The 16,836-nt window shown below is 35.4% G+C and overlaps 1 pseudogene; it reads right to left on the bottom strand.

Moving 5' to 3' along the window:
- Positions 1–7,849: 7,849 nt before the first annotated feature.
- Positions 7,850–12,007, bottom strand: LOC133880753 (uncharacterized; annotated as a pseudogene).
- Positions 12,008–16,836: the final 4,829 nt, after the last annotated feature.

Raw genomic sequence — 16,836 nt, 5'->3', positions numbered from 1 at the left:
CATAATGAATTACATTATGTAAAAGATATAATGTAGGGATAGGGCCTTTAATGGGCTTTAAGGCCTATACTAAGGAATGACGTATTTTAGAAGGTGTTGAGGTGTATAATTCTGTTAGCATATTTTCTAATAGAATAGGTTATTTAAGGGGAGACAACGGGTAGAAGGTAGAGAGGAAGGAGTAATGATAGGCAGGAGACGGCTTGCCGTCCCTTGCCCGGCCCTTTCCTACGTGGAAAGGGCCTTTTGCTTTTGATATATTTTTTTTAAAAAAAAAAAAAATCGAAAATCGGATTTTGAAACCTGATTTCTTCCCCAAACCATTTTCCCCCTATTTTTTCCCTCCCTTTCTCTCTCTCTCTCTCTCTCTCTCTCTCTCTCTCTCTCTCTCTCTCTCTCTCTCTCTCTCTCTCTCTCTCTCTCCATCTCCTCTCCTCAACCCCATCGTGAGTCCGCCACCGTCGACCACTCACGAGCCCGCCACTCCACTGTGCGTTCTCCATCTCCAGCCCAAACCCAACCACCGAGCGTTCTCCATCTCCGATTTAGCTCCGACGACCCAACCACTGTACCACCATGAGTAGCCAATAACTAAAAGATCCGGTTTTTTTAGTTGTTTTTGGGTGAGATTTGGCTGATTCTTGGTCATTATTTTGTGCCCTAGATCTTGAAAAGCCAATACCCAAAAGCTTAAGCTTCTAGATCCTTGAACCGGGGGTATAGATTTTTGCCTGGATTGGGGATCTCATCCAGCTCGATTCAACTCATTTCCTTTCTAGGTAATCTCTCATAGTTGTGCGTTTAAATTCCTCTTCTTCTTTTTTTTTGAAGAATAGATCTTAAAGTTAGCATGTAATATTATACAGGTAAAGAATAGCTTGCAAGTTGTTAGATTATTATTCTTGAATATGTATTCTAGAATTTTGAAGAACTTGGCTTCAAAGTAAAGGTTTTCGTAATTTATGTAGAAGTTTTGAATTGCTTAAAATGTGTACACTTTTGCTCTGCTTAGTTGATGAGAAACGGTAAGAAAAGAGAGGACAAAAAGAGAGAAAATACTTTGATATTGAATATGGGTTCTTTGATATGGTGCTGCTCGGCCGAATTTATTATGGTGTTTTAGTTGGGTGCTTTAACATTGCTCCTTTTCTTTGCCCAAGAATTATTGGCAAACCTACTTTTTTTGTTTGATGATGCCCTTCCTATGTTTGATTATGTGGTAATGGGAATCACAGTTAAAAGGGATCAAATGAGGGGTAACTCTGTGATTTGGGGCATCTACAGGTAATCCTTCTTTAGAATGTTGTCTGCAACATTTTCATCTATGTATTTAGGAATTTCAGAAGTTTATGTTACAGAGAGCTGTGAAGATGTCTAATTTTTGCTTCGTTGATTCCCAAGTATTAGAGAAGAAAACTAGTTGCTGCTATGTTATATAATATATATAATATATATAATATATAGGAATGTCCTAGAAACCACTTGGAGCCTATGATAATTACAAATGTTTTGAGTCTTGAAATGACCTTGTTATAGCATCCAAGAGAAAAAATGCAGCAAAATGGAACCCCTAATATCAAAATTAAATTTAAACATGTCACTCTAAGAATTAATTTTTAAGCACTCCCAATACCAATCCTATACTAATGACATAGATACAAAATCTATCTTATATTTGGATGGCTTCCTTCTGTTTTGATGAAAATTGGTGGTGCCTATGGCTCTTCATAACTCCTATAAAAATTAATTTTGAAGTTTTTTTGTTGAGATTTCTCAAGCAAGTTTAATTTTGTTTGATCTGAATATATATTTTTGTTTTATGGATGTATCCTCATCATTTTTTTTTTCAAACCAAATTTGTGAATGGACATGTGTCCATGATGTTTATGGAGTTGACTTTTATAATTTTGAAGTTCAAGAAAAAAAAGGTTGATAGAATTTGAGGATTTTTTTTTTTTTTTTTTCTTTTTGTTATGTTAGATGGATTTGGGTGGAATTTGAGCTATCTGGGTTGGGAGAATTTTGATTAAATTTTGGCATGAATTAACTTAGTCTGGTAAAATTGAAGTGTTACACTTACGTGGAGTGAATGAACTTGGTTTTGATGTTGGTGGGGAGAGTAAATGGCGCTACTGTACTTTCTCAAATTAGCTTTGTGTTATATTTCGTCGTCAGTGGTTTATGACATTTTTGCCAACTTATTATTATTATTATTTTTTTTTTCATATAGAAAGTCGGTTATTGTGATTTTTTTGAGTGGGTTGATAATGAGATGTCTGCATACGAGAAGAGATTAGCGCGACATTTGAAAGAAATGGAGAGAAGACATGCTGATAATGACAGAGTTGAAGAATTGATTGAAAAAAGGCATATGTTTTGTATAAGTTGTAACTAAAATGGCCTCTCAGTTTGGTTGGTTCTGCTTGTTTAAATGTACATACAAATTTATTTTGAATGAGACGTGAAGTTGGATATAAATCATCATTTTCTTTCATGATATGAGAGGTTGTTAATTACTTTTGAGTTTTCTGCACATAAATTTGCTCCCAAACACATGAATAGTTTATAAGTATTCTACAGATCGAAAAGAGCTATCATGGTTTTCTGCACAAACAATGTTTCTTCCATCACCAAACTATGGTGTTTATCTACAATGTTAAGTATCAGTTCACCGGAAATAACTGATTGTATAAATTGGAAATTAGCAATCGTCTTCTGTACAGGTTTTGTTTAGGCACACTTTTACACTTATATTTTCACATCATAAATATTTATTTGAAAGTGAATAAATTGAAAGAAAAGAACAATAGTAAGAGAAAGCAGACCCAGAAGAGGAAAATCTATAGACAAGAAATGTGAGATTCTATATTACAAATCCAGAATTTCATCAACAACCCAACAATTTCCATCACGAAATTGATACCCATTCGACCCAGAATAACCAAGTTTGGAAACACTACAAATGTTAAAAAAAATTACAAACAGCTTCTCCAAGAGGATTAACAGTACACATGGGCTACCCCAAAAAGGAGAAAGAATATACAAAACCAAATCGTTATACCCTGATTAACCAGATTCAAATATTTATTGAATGCCCTGAAACCATGGAACAGTCATGTAGAAGCAGCTTTGAGTCCTTCTCAATATTTAAGGAACTCCAAGATGAATGTCTCCTGCCACATCAACACAGTCACAACAGAGCCCCAAGAATCCATGCTTAATAAATGAATGCATACGCCAACATGCATACCTATATGTACATTAGTTATACAAATTCCAACCAGTGTCTTGGTGCATATCTATACATCTTTTTTTTTTTTGATAAGTAAAGTATATTCAAAAGGCGCAAAGGGGCGCAACCCAAAGTACACAGGCATATCTATATATCTTATAGCAGCAAAATGGCTATCCTTACGAATTTTACATGTTGAAATAAAAAAGGTCCAGAACTTTAATTTAACCACCAATGTCATAAAGACCAGACCAATCAAGAAATAAGAATCTTCTCATTTTCACAACTCCCATTTTTAAAAGCTTGCCTAGCATCACTCGATGTACACGTATATACAAACAATTCATAAACTTTTTCTTTTGCTTCTACTGTTAAAGATCCTAATAAGTTAACTTCCAAAGAAAGATAACTATTAGGCCCGCAAAGGAAAAAACAAAGAAAGCTAAAGAACTCTTGCCTGTGTCAAATCAACAATTTCTTCTAAAAATCCAGGCTATGGCAACATACCATGCTAGATACCTTAGCTTGATCAAGAAAAAGTCCAATTTCATAAAACTGTGCGCAACATGATATTATTTTGAGACAGCCAAAGCAAAGTTTCTATCCGATCATCATAAACACTTCTCAGTCCAGTACCCAAAATGGCAAAAAAGTGTAACTTGTAGTCTCTTGAGTCACACCTTTCGTTTAAGCTTCAAATGTCACTAAGCCCAAAATCTAATGACCCGTCTACCATAGGTAAAGATCTTACAAAGTACTGGAAGCTAACACGCTTCACAGTTTTTTAGCAAGCAGTTCAAAATTCAATAATTAATAGATACAATAAAAAGAAAAAAGGGACCTCACCATTTGCGACAAGTATATGAAATCAGCTTCTCCAAGAGTATAGTAAAACATACTCTTCAAACACAAGAATCAAGAAGATTAAACAAAATATATATCTGTTCTAAATTATGTACATTATCATTTAGTTCATAATTACAAGAAAAGCACCCAAGAAACATAGAGAGAAAAAAAAAAAATGGAAAGGTTTACACCTTATGACAGGCCATTAGAATCAGCAGTGCAGCAACTGATTCGGTCTTCATATAAATACAAGGAACACACTTACAAACACAAAGGAAATACAAGAAAGAAACACTTAAAAACATTAAAGATTTTAACTCACCTTAAGAGTGCAAAGCTCCATAGCAGAAAGTGCAAAAGTTCATCTCCTCTAGGCTTGAACTAATTACTGAATCTCAATAAAATGAGGTTTTTTATTGAGATTATGGCAATAAATGAAATATAGCAACAAAAATCTTAAAGAAACAGAGAAAGTTGAAATTCATTCCCAAACAAGAAACACATACACAAAGAGATGAGTCAAGGGTCCAAGCATTCACAAAATTGTATTGGCTGTTGGTTAAAATAAGAACAAGAAAATAAAGAAACATGGAGGACTCTTCTCCACAAAGCACTCATCTAATGTACTCACGTTTTCAGGTGTAACCCCAAATTCCATTCCCAAACCCCGTTTGGACAAATCCTTTATCACCCTAAACCTTTCTAGATTGAACCGTCATGAAAATTACAAATGCAACATGGACAACCAGAGAAATATGCATACTATATGAAAAGAGGGGGAAAAAAAAAGTCATAGAAATTCACTTAAAGAGTGAGATTTATGCTTCAAACGCTACGAATTCGACCTGAGAAATAGCGGGATTGGCCGTGCCGGAGAATATCCGGAGGCGGGTGTCGTGCTCCAAATGCGCTGCGCTCGAAGGCAAACGACTCGGCGTCGTAGGCTCGCCGGTGATAAACGGAGAATACGGCTTGCCTGTAAAGAACCTTCTTTCTTTCTTCAACTGTAATACTTGCTGAATTAGGATAATAATGAATGGATGATTATACGGGTTGAATGTTTGAAATGATGTAAGTGAAGGAGGTGAATGGACAACTGCTGTGGCTATATTGATTAAATTCAAAGGAACATAAACTGGGCAATTCGAGAAGCCCAAGGTCTCCAAAGTAATCAAGAACAGTAACGGGCTACAAAACATCAAAAATCTCTGAAACAACTAACTTAACAAAAGGCTATATAAGCCCAAACAAAGCAAAGCTAATTCAGTCCCCAAGGCCCGAGATTCCAGGCGCAAATCCCGCCCACGCACGTTCCTGTATTAACTCTCCTCTCCAAAATGCACCGCTTCACTTTCCAGCAATCAAATGCACCGCTTCACTTTCCAGCAAGTGGTCACCAGCTGTTGCCCACTTCTCACCAACTGCAAACCAATACCAACTACTCCTCACAAGCTTCTGCCACGTTGCACTTCAGTCTCTAGTGTCATTTTCTCCTTCTTCCAACCAAAATACCTTTCAACCTTCAACGCCTCCTCCTGCACACATAGCCGTTAGGCTATGGCTGTAAGGCACATGACATTGCCGTTCTCGCACTTGAGCGAATCCCTCACCACACTGCATTTCTGGTAAAAAAAAAAAAGAAATCATTCTCAGTTCTCCAACAAGAAAGAATTAAAGCATTGAAAAGGAAGACGAAGCGGGTCTTACGACGCCGTGTTGGGAGGCCGGGATTCGAGAGCGAAGCTCGCTTGGGAAGAAACTCGAGCGTCGAAGACATGGCGAGTGAGAGTGAAGCAGAGAAGACATTTTTCTCTCTTTTTCTTTGTCTTTTGCTCTTTCTTTTTGCTGACTTTTTCTGAGCTTGTTATATATATATAATTATATGAATATTGCTATATCGTTATTAGTTAGGTAAATAAAACAAAATAAAATTAAGTAAAATAATTCATCTATATTAAGAGATCTATTTCCATAGATTTGGTGAATTCAACTTAAATACGAAACTGTTTTATTTTTCTATAACCAAGAAAAGAAAAGATAAAAAGATCTGAATTTTTTTCTGAGAAAATAAATATCAAGGGAAAAAATTCCCTCCTAATTTTGTTGATGTGACACTTTTGATTAGCTCTTAAATTAGCTATTATTAAAATAAAACTAAAAATCAGAACTAATTGACAGTAACATATCTGCAATTATTTTTGTCAATTCAATATTTAATTCCCATATTTCACTACATTTTAAAATAGATAAATGCTGATTAAAATCTTACCATTTAGTATGAAAACAATAATAAAAGATACTTTTTGTTAGAATATATTCTAATTATTATAAAATATTCAGAATATATTCTAATACTTTTAGAGATAACTATCGAACAAAATAAAACCTTTCTGGATTTATATTTGGCTAATATGTAAGAATGGGTCAAATTTTGGATTATAAGTCTATTTAATCTATGACCACACGACAGGAGGCTACACCTTTTTACACTATTTCAGTTTGTTTCAACATCAAATAGTTTTTGGCGTATGATTCTTATAAAAAAAAAATCATTGATAACGAAATTTTGTCATTGGCCAACAGGATTCCCGCCACTTCCATCAAATTCGGGCTATTGTTGCTGGATTCCAATGATATAGATCAGAATCCGGCGGCAATTGCCATATTCCGACCAATTTTGTAAGAATCTGCTCTAATACAATCGAATTCCGACAAAGGTAACCGTAATCCAGCACAAATAGCCAAATTCTGGCGAAACTAACTGGAATCTGGCATAATACAACCGAATTCTGGCGACGGTGGCTGGACATCTCTAGATTCTGGCACTAGCCGAATTCTGACCTGTTTTGCTAGAATTTGGCTTGCAGAATTTCGATGGTGGTTGCCGGATTCCGACGATCATTGCCGAAATCCATCAAATGTCCTTGAATTCCAACAATCGAATACCCAAATTTGGGGACTTCGGTAATAAATTCGAGCTATCAACAAACTCTAATACCCGACAGTAGCAAATTTTCATAAACATGCGTGTAAGAATAAAGAGTTTAAATCCAAAAAACAATTTACAGTTTTCAAAACTGTAAAATCGTTTTTCAAAAATTAAAAAAGTATTTACGATCAAATTAAAAATAATTTTCGTTGACACCAAAAAATACAAAACATATTTTTCGCCTTAACAAATGAAGCATTAAATATCATTCCCTCACATAAGATAATTCAATTATGAGATTCTTGCCCAACATTAAAAAACATTACCAGATGATCTAACTAATAATTATAAGCATGTGAAAATTACATGCTCTATTAAAAAAACATATGGAAAAAAAAAAAAAAAATGCATGTAAAAATTCCACACATTTTGAACAAATATAATTTAATAAACCCAGTTAGAAGAAAACTTTGTCCATAAAAAAGTGCCCTTCTCGAAGGCCATACCCATATCATTGAATCTTTTATCTGCTTTAAAAAGACCGAATAAAATAGTAAATACTGAGTCTGCACAATTTCCAAATCATCCATTTTGAACACTTTGAACAATCCCCACGGTCCTAAATTTTTAAGAGGCAATAATCAAGAGAAAAATATATAAATAAATAACTATGATGTCGGCTATTTTGCCAAATCATAGACCTTTTCTCTATCATTAATTATTTATTTATTCAACTACACAGAAAATTCAAGAGACCATGTAGAAGACAATGCTTAAAAGCTCGAGGCCAACTTGAGTAGACCTGCTCCAAGGAAGAAATACAGAAGTAGTAACACAAGAAATGCATAAAGATCTACAATTATGGACCATCCAACTTCCACCTTATTTACATGAGCCAAAACTTATCTTCCTTACAAGTGCAATAGTACTTGTTAAAAGGACAAGGGAGTTTGAATAGTTTAAACTGAAATGGGATCTTGTATAAGCTGACAATGAAAAGCATATAACATGCTGGATCTAGGCATCAAGAAGAAACCCCATATGGAAGAAGCGCAGCAGCCACAACCCTACCCTCCTCATTCAGTATGTTGTAAGTGGACACAGCATTTCTCTGAAACGAATGAAGAAAAAAATCATCAAGATTCTAATATAAGTTAGCAGTGTTGTAAAATCGATTTTGGTTGGAGTCTTGGTTTTTCACTTGGAAAATGAGCATAACAGTATCACTGTCGGTTTCGGGTGTAACACTAATTAAGAACAAATCTCTACACGAGGGCGCGCGCGCGCACACACACACAGAGATGTAGAAAGAGAAGCAAACACTGAAAGATAATACCCCCACTACCTGCTAACCTATGTTAAAGAGCAAGGGAGGGTAGAATTTTAAGTTCACTCGAACTATTTTCTTTAGTATTTTCACCATCATACCCCACCATATACAGCAAACAACAAAAATAAATTAAAAAGGTGAATATATATATATTACTGGTTGATTTTGGCTGAAATGAAAGGTGAATATCAACCACAATGGACTGAGACTAATACTGGAAAACAAAGGCATCAAGTACTGTGTTTAAGTTAAACATTTGGTCAAACATACAATCCTTTAATAAAAATGTTTAGCCAATTCAGAAAAACAGAAAACATTCACATTAGTGTTTGCTAGTATGTAAATGCATTTACAGATGCCCATTATTGAATTAGCTCATTTCTTGTGCACTAAATCTCAAAGGGCTCCACCCCAGCTACACATGTTTGTTGTGCCACAATTACTATTTTCACAAATGACAGCGAAGGAAAGAAACCAAGCAATGACAGATGCAGGCAATTAAAGATCTTACAGGCATAAGCAATAGGAAGATATAGCTTATGAATGCCTTTTGACTAAATCGGCCATTGAGCCAGAGTCTGGCACTCAAGAGAGCAAGTCCAGACCTCCATAACTAGAGGAATCAGGACAGACTTGTAGAGCAAACCCAGAATGAAGAAAAGGACCCGATGGGCTCAACAAAGCAAGAAGACTTATTTAAAATTCTATTGATGAAGAGACATCAAGACTCAACAAAGCAAGGAATATTTTGGATGCTTTTGGCGGATAGCTTACTACTAGGTTGGATCGGAAGTCAACCTGTGGAGGCACCATTTGTTACTATTGGACAAATTTCTCCTTTTGTTTTCTTCTTGTCAGGATCAAAGACATTGGGATTAGATTAGCAGACTATGTCATCTCCAAAAGCGAGGTGGTTAGGTTCGAGTCTTCATCGATCGGGTGGTCGGACGCAATCTCAAGTGCCTGAAAGGTCCTTTTAACAATTTATAACGCAAGCTTGCTCCCCTAGTTCTACCTATAAAGCTAACAACCTCAACTCTACGATGGGTCAGGTAAGGTAAACTTTGAACAACACCAAGCATGCCTAACTTCCAGCCCTCGGAATCCAGATGAATTCACCAGAAAACCCCGAACCATTTACACATTTCCCATATAGGAAAAAGCCTCACCACCCTGTTGTTCCTTAAAGAATATAGGCATTTTTCAACACTTAAGATATCCTATTACTTTAGCACAAACTTCTCTTCTCTTACTCTCTACTGCACTCTCTTTTATTGCCTGGTACTCTGACAACATTTGTAACTTGGTCTTACTCCTCTCATGCTCCCCAATACACCAATTTCATTGGAAAATCGTATTACTTTTTTCTTCCTTCTTTTCCCTTGTTTTTTTAGACGAAAAGGAATTATGTCAGAATGTGGACTTTGGTCAGAAATCCTACATCTATTACTCCATTTATTGATGAATTAACAAACAATATAAATAACCATGCGAGACAGAATTATAACAAACTGAGAATGAGGTCAAGCTCAGAAATAAGGGGGGAAAAGCTAAGATACCGAGTCAAGGGCTTCTAACTTCATGCCAGTAGACCAAATGAAGCGCCGAAGTTCAGGATCTACTACTTCAATGTTCCTCCCACAGCCAAGGATCAGAATCTCTGGAAAAAGTTATTAAGTGGAAGGTCAATAAAAAATAAGCAGCAGATTGTTAGTTACTAACAAAAACCAATACCTTTAAACTACAACGATTACTCTACATAGATACAAATGTACATACATATACTTACACATGCACAAGTTACAGTGACATTATGTAGAGAGTTTAGGTACTTATACCAGGATGCATACCTATTGAGATTCAGGTCATTGTCAAACACTTGAGGACTAAAATTAAAAATGTAAGTATACAGACCATCTTTGGCTGCCTCCAAAAGTACGTCTGGATTATTATTTATTTATTGTTTTTTTAATGGAGTAGACCTAAGTTTATCATTTCTTCATTGTTTAATTATTTATGATGGTATATCACCAAACCGTTTGATGCGCACAATATGTATTATTGGCAGGGAACCCATGTTTCACATAACAATTGGGTCACAACACAGGCAAGGTGCATGTGAGAAGTAAAAACAAGGGGCCAACATGACAGGAAAATACCACAATTTCAATTCTTACCTGGTATAGGCCGCACAATTTGGAAGATAGATAAGCTGCACCACAACATAAAGAAGATGAAATGTCAGACTCAGGTGTGTGGCAAACCCCATACTTTTCTTCGAGCTAAAAGAATAATTGCAACAAGGAACTTGAAACTCTTAGAAACTCACAGGAGCTGGAAGAATATTGGAGACAATGAACCAGTATCTAAATACATGCACCCAACAGCCATACACATGACACAAGGCAATAATTCATATAAAACTAAAAATTGGAAAACTAATGCAAAGCATATGAGGCGATAAATCATACAAAACTAGAAATTGGAAAATTCACACAACAAAATGGCAATCATATTCAAGTTAGTATATTGGAGTTTTGATGATATAATGACTAAGAACTTATGTCCAAACCCTCAGGCTAAGAACATTAGGTATGCTCAATACAACAAATAGAACTCGATTACCCTAAAATGGCAGATTGAATAACTCTTTTTGAGACTTTCTTCCTTTATGTAAGGGTAGCCAGAGCCGAAAGCAATCTTCTAATCATTCTTTTTCAATCTTCAATGGTGTTCCTGAAAAAAATATGTTGTCTAGCCCAATCCACAACTAATTATCACCAACTTGAAACTCAATACTTACAATATTATATTCCATTTTCCAACTTTCACAAATTCATAAAGTTTTCTACTTTAGTTCTAATTATCCCAAACACTTAAAACCTGGTAGAAAAATAGTAAACTTAATTGCTTAACCATTATTCTAACAGTGCACCACAACAAAAGAATATCTTTTGTGTTCTACCGACTACGATTGAAATCTATAACAAAAAAAATAGCATGTCGCATACTAAGTCCAACAACTCATCCACCACTCTAAGTCAAGATTATCAGGGAAGCAAAGACATCATTCCAACCATCCAAAACACATATAAATAAACAAACAAAGCAACCAAAACTAAATTATCACTCCAAAAGAATGGGGAAAAAGAAACAAAATTTACACCAGACCTATCTGGAGTGACCTCTGGGAATTTCTTTGGAGCCCAAGACATTAACATGTTCCCCACACAAAGCAATCCACCTTCATAATCCACGCCATTTACAGTGAATCCCGTTTCCGTATACCTAAGTTTAGCAAAAGCAAACACAATTCAATCTAAGTTAAGCAAAGTATGTGTGATTGAAATGAGAAAAGGGGTTGAATGTTGTAGAAAGAGCGTGATGGTCGAGTGGTAATTCATTGCATTCTGAAGGGGAAAAAGCGGGAGAAGAAGGTACCGTTGGAAGCGGAGCTGGTCTTCGGGGACGTTATCGATGAGATTGATCTAATCGTAGAGGGAGAAAGCGCGTCGCAGCGACGGCAACGCCGATGGGTTCGTGGGCTTCGGGGACTCCTTTCGGAGGCTCCGAATGAGGCTGGGCAGCGTTGCCACCGCTCCCTGTCTCACTGCCATCTCTCTCTCTGTCTCTCGAATGGCCGGTTTGCTTGGATTCAGTGCTGTAGTTTTAAACTACAGCACATCTGTTGTAAAAAAATGGAAGGCCCAGATTTACTTTTTCAAAACACTGTCGTTTCACTTACTGAAAAATAAAAGAAGCAAACGGTGGCTAGCGTTCTTCGTTTGAGTCGCATTCGGGCTCTTCTTTTCACAGCTAAAGGCTGAATTTTTCTTGTCCCTGTGAACTTGGACTCATCTCTTAACTTAGAGATCTTGTTGTTTCCTTGATTCTCCTTCTTCTTCACAACCTCTTTCTCCCTCCTATTCTCCCTGTTCTTGGTCCTCTGTTCCTTCCTCTACTTCATTTCTCCAAAACCCATCTCAGATTTCCTCACTCTCGAGCTGTTATTGGTACTTTCATCCACATCATTCAAGCACACAACCAAGAAATCATGATTTTCCCTCGTTTTCCTGCATTTTCCCCCTGATATTTTCCTGCATTTTCTTCGCAACCAAACGAACCCTCAAAGAAAAAGAAAAGGCAACGGTGTAAAGCTTACAGCAAATTCCACCACAACAGAATGCCGACGCCGAAGCTCTCCTTCGGGATTGAGCGTACCACCACGTCCGCGTTCTCCAGAAACATTTTCGAGTCTCCTATAGTGGGCATCAATTAAAATCGACTTTTTCTCACCAGTTGCTGAAAAATTTCCACCGAAAGTAGATAATGTCTGAACAGTTACTGATCTGAGACCCAAACGGAGGGACGATTCATTGAACTGGAAATGGGTCTCTTGGCGAAATAATGGTGTGGATTTGATGACCCAGATGGTAAAGAAGGTGAAGAAGACGACAGAGGAAATGATTGTGAAGGAAAATACCAGTAATCTTGTGGGTTTCAAGGAGAAACTTCTCTGCTTCTCCATCTATGCTTGGGTGTCGAGACAGAGAAGAACGCTTTAACAAAGAGTGAAAGACAGACAGTACAGATTTGGTGGCACGGCCGACTAGAGCTCGGGAGAGATGGCCGGCCGGCGAGATCTACTGGAGAGAGAGAGTGCCCGAGACAGAGAGTGAGGGCCACCGGATGTGACTCAAACGAAAAATGTTGAAAAAATAAACAGTAATGCTAAAACCACAACTAATTTGCACAACTTCGTCACAACCCTATTCATAATGGTGTGGAGCCCACACATATGGACCCCACGCCATTGTGAGTGGGGTTGTGATGAAGTTGTAAAGGAGTTGTACCCCAATCATCTCTCATAAATAAATTTGACCTTCCAATTTTTTTACGGCAGATATGCTGTAGTTTAAAACCTACGGTACTGTAGCCAGATTCGGTTTGCTTTTATCATTTTTGTAAAAATATTTAATGCTTGAATTTTGAAAAAAAAATTATAATTTTTTTTAAGAAAATAAACATGGGCGTATATTAAGAATTTTTATAAAATTTAACAAAACATTTTAACAGTAGATTAAAATTAAAATATTAATAATTTAAATTGACATTTTCTAAAAGTTTGGCTATCTTTTAACAAAAATATAAATGATAGAAAGCAACACATCGGATTTATATTGTCTTCTTCAGTGAGCTAACTTAGAGTAATAGTCTCGTTACAGCAGATCAAAATGACTGTCCAACATGATTTCCAAGCACGTGGAAAACGATGACTCGTGGCGGGGAGGATCCAATGAGAAACGCCAGTCACCGAGAAATCTGGTTGTTCCAGTCAGGTTAAAACTGCTCAAAAGGAGCTATATATATATATATAATATGAAAATTTCTTACGACCCGCATATAAAAATGATACATATCATTTAAACATGTGAGAAGCACATATTTTTTTTATTAATGCTATTAAAAAACATGTAAAAAGCATTAGCTATTTAAATAATATGTGTTTCTCACATGCTAAAGAACACATATCAATCTTATATTCTTATATGTGGCTAAAACATGGCTAAAATATATATATATATATATATATATATATATATATATAAACGCGGTAAGCGCGCTTTGGCTAAAAGGAACTACTCAAATACTGTTTAAGACTTCCAAAAATTGAGGACTTTTTGTATTCAAAAAAGTCCCCAATTAATTGGGAACTAGCTAGTGAATTTTTTGAAGTCTTAATTGGGAACTAGCTAGTGAATACAAAAAGTCCCCAATTTTTTGAAGTCTTAAACAGTATTTGTGAGTTTTTTTTAGCTAAAGTGCGCTTAGAGCATTCCTAGTAATCTCATCAAATTTTACTCACCAAAGTAGTTAAAAACTATTTTTCTCTATTCTGGTGATCCATTTTTTTTTTTAAATTATCCCAGCAGTCTCACCATTTTAACTATTCACTATCACTATTCTATTTAAATAATATTTGTTCAGATTTTTTTATTCTTTTTTTATTTAATCTTTTTATACAACAAGCTACAATACACCTCCATCTTTTTTCTTTTTTTTTTTTGAATTCCATACACCTTCATCTTGAAATTAAATCATTGTTAAGAAATTTATAGAAGTTTTCATATGCTTCTCAACCAAATTCAAGAAAGAAATAAATAAAAGATAAATGAAAGAACTACAAAGTTTATGTCAGGGACAAATAAATCTTCATGTCCATGAAATAAAAACATCATCGTGTGAGAGAGATGTGAGATGGGAGAAAAAAATGGGAGAAAAAAAAAAAAAAAAGTGTGTTGATCATGTGAGAGAGAAAAGAGAAACAAAATTGATGAGAGTTAGTAAATGAATATTACTCATCAAAATTTCAAAAATTTTTGGTTAAAGTGGTGAGACTGCTGGAAATAATTTTTTAGTGTTTTCATTAAATTAGCTCACTAAAATAATTAATGAAACTACTAAAAATGCTCTTACGGCGTTTTATATATATATATAGCTCCTTTTGAAGGGTTGAACTATTGTTCCTTTTTTCAGGGTAGATGGTAGCTAAGGAAGAGGACGAAGAGTTACTGTATATAAATACGAGCGCAACGTGGTGGTTGAACAGTAGCTGAGCCGGCACTTTCAGCATCGACTTATCGATTACACATGAAGTGTAATTGAATTTGGATCCTCTCTAATAAAATGTAAAAAAATAATTATATCTCTACTTTATAAGTAAATGGAGAAAACCCTCTCCATTTGTCCGAAGTAATTGGCCAGCTTCTTAAAGAAGACAGTGATGACCACTCCGAATATTGCAAGCAAATTAAGCAGCCTTCTCAAGTATAGACTATATGATGCTTTAATTCTTTGACGATTCATCAAGTGACATAATCTGTGATGTCATATATATATATACTTGATGAATCATCAAATTTCTGTCCATACCAAAAATGGAAGACGCTAGCCAGCGCTAGCTATCCAAGTCGAAAGGGAGAAATGAAAAGCAAAAGGGTATTTTGACATATGGATTTTGGTATAAAAATATATACATAAACATAATTAATTGAGTTTTCAAAGAAATAATTAATTAATAACGCGTAGAAAAAAGATTAACCAAAAGAAAGTTTCGAGTCCCCATTTCAAATTGAGATAGACTCGATTCTCTCAGGCTTCAACTGGGTATAATATATATAATTTAAGAAATTTAGAATCTGTGCGGACTATACCAGGTAAGAATTGAAATTGTGAACATGTTTATGAACATATTTAAATTTTAAAATAAATAATAATTTATTTAATACCTATTGCACGTGCATAGATATGATTAAAGAGAACACAAAAAAAATACATATATAAAACAAAAGGCCCAAAAATATAAAAGTGGTAAAACAAATACAATACATCAGCGGTGGATTGGGAATTTGCATAGAGCAATTCTGATTATTTGCTTAGTTACGTTCTCAATAAACTGAAAGAACAGCTTGTTGTGGGAGGTGTTGTCCTTTCTTGTTCTGATAATTTCTGGATCAAAAGAGGCTAAAAATTATCCCATTTTAGTTTTGATGATTGTTCTAATAATGTATGATCATTGCATCGATTTCTGTTTTCAACTACAAGTGTTTTTATCGCATTTAATACCTTTTTTCTTCTTACTTATGACTTTTTCAGAGGCTCTGAACAAAATGCAGTATCAGCAGGATTTGTAAACAAGCAGGAAATGAGACCGGAGGGGTTTGGAGAGAGGGATGACCGGATCTATTTCAAGGGATGCTAGGAGAGAGGGACGGACGACCGGGAGAGATGCGGGCTAGTGGAGACGGCGCCGGTGAAAAATGACGGACGACTGGCCGGAGAAGAGAGATAGAGAGAGGCGTTGGGAGGGGAAATGATTTTTCCATCCCAACTCGATTTAGATTCAAAACTCAAAAGAAATAAAAAAAAAAAATTTTAAAAAAATCATTGCCAGGTAGGACGGGTGGGATTGTGGTGGGTACCCTAGCATTTCTCCATACCAAATGCCATAGAGAAATGCTAGCTAAGCCCGGTATGCTGACCATAGTTTCTATTAATAATTAACGATGTACAATTGAAATGTATATATTAAGCTAAAAGATTACAACATATAAGTTACAATTTAAATTATAATTACAAAAGTCAATTACAAAAAATACAAGCCATATCATATCCTTTGAATGCTGCGACTCTTGCATCTCATCCCCTTGCTTTCAAGAATTCATGGTGACTTTTGCAACTCATCATCCAACTCTTTGTAAAAAGCCAATTACAAAAACCACATCAACTCATAAAGTGACTCTTGCTTTTAACTTTTGAATGATGTGAAAGTAAAGAACAAGAATATGTTATTTATTCTATACACAACTGGAAATTACACATTACTGTGTTAGGAGAAGTTGTTGACTTGATTCTTTATTTTTCAAATTTTTAAGTCACTTTAACCAAAGAGTAACAACTTCATATATATATATATATATATATATATATATATATATA

This window comes from Alnus glutinosa, chromosome 10, assembly GCF_958979055.1.
Source record: "Alnus glutinosa chromosome 10, dhAlnGlut1.1, whole genome shotgun sequence".
NCBI lineage: Eukaryota > Viridiplantae > Streptophyta > Magnoliopsida > Fagales > Betulaceae > Alnus > Alnus glutinosa.
Note: the sequence above shows the minus strand (reverse complement) of the source record. Positions and strands in the feature narration are given on the sequence as shown.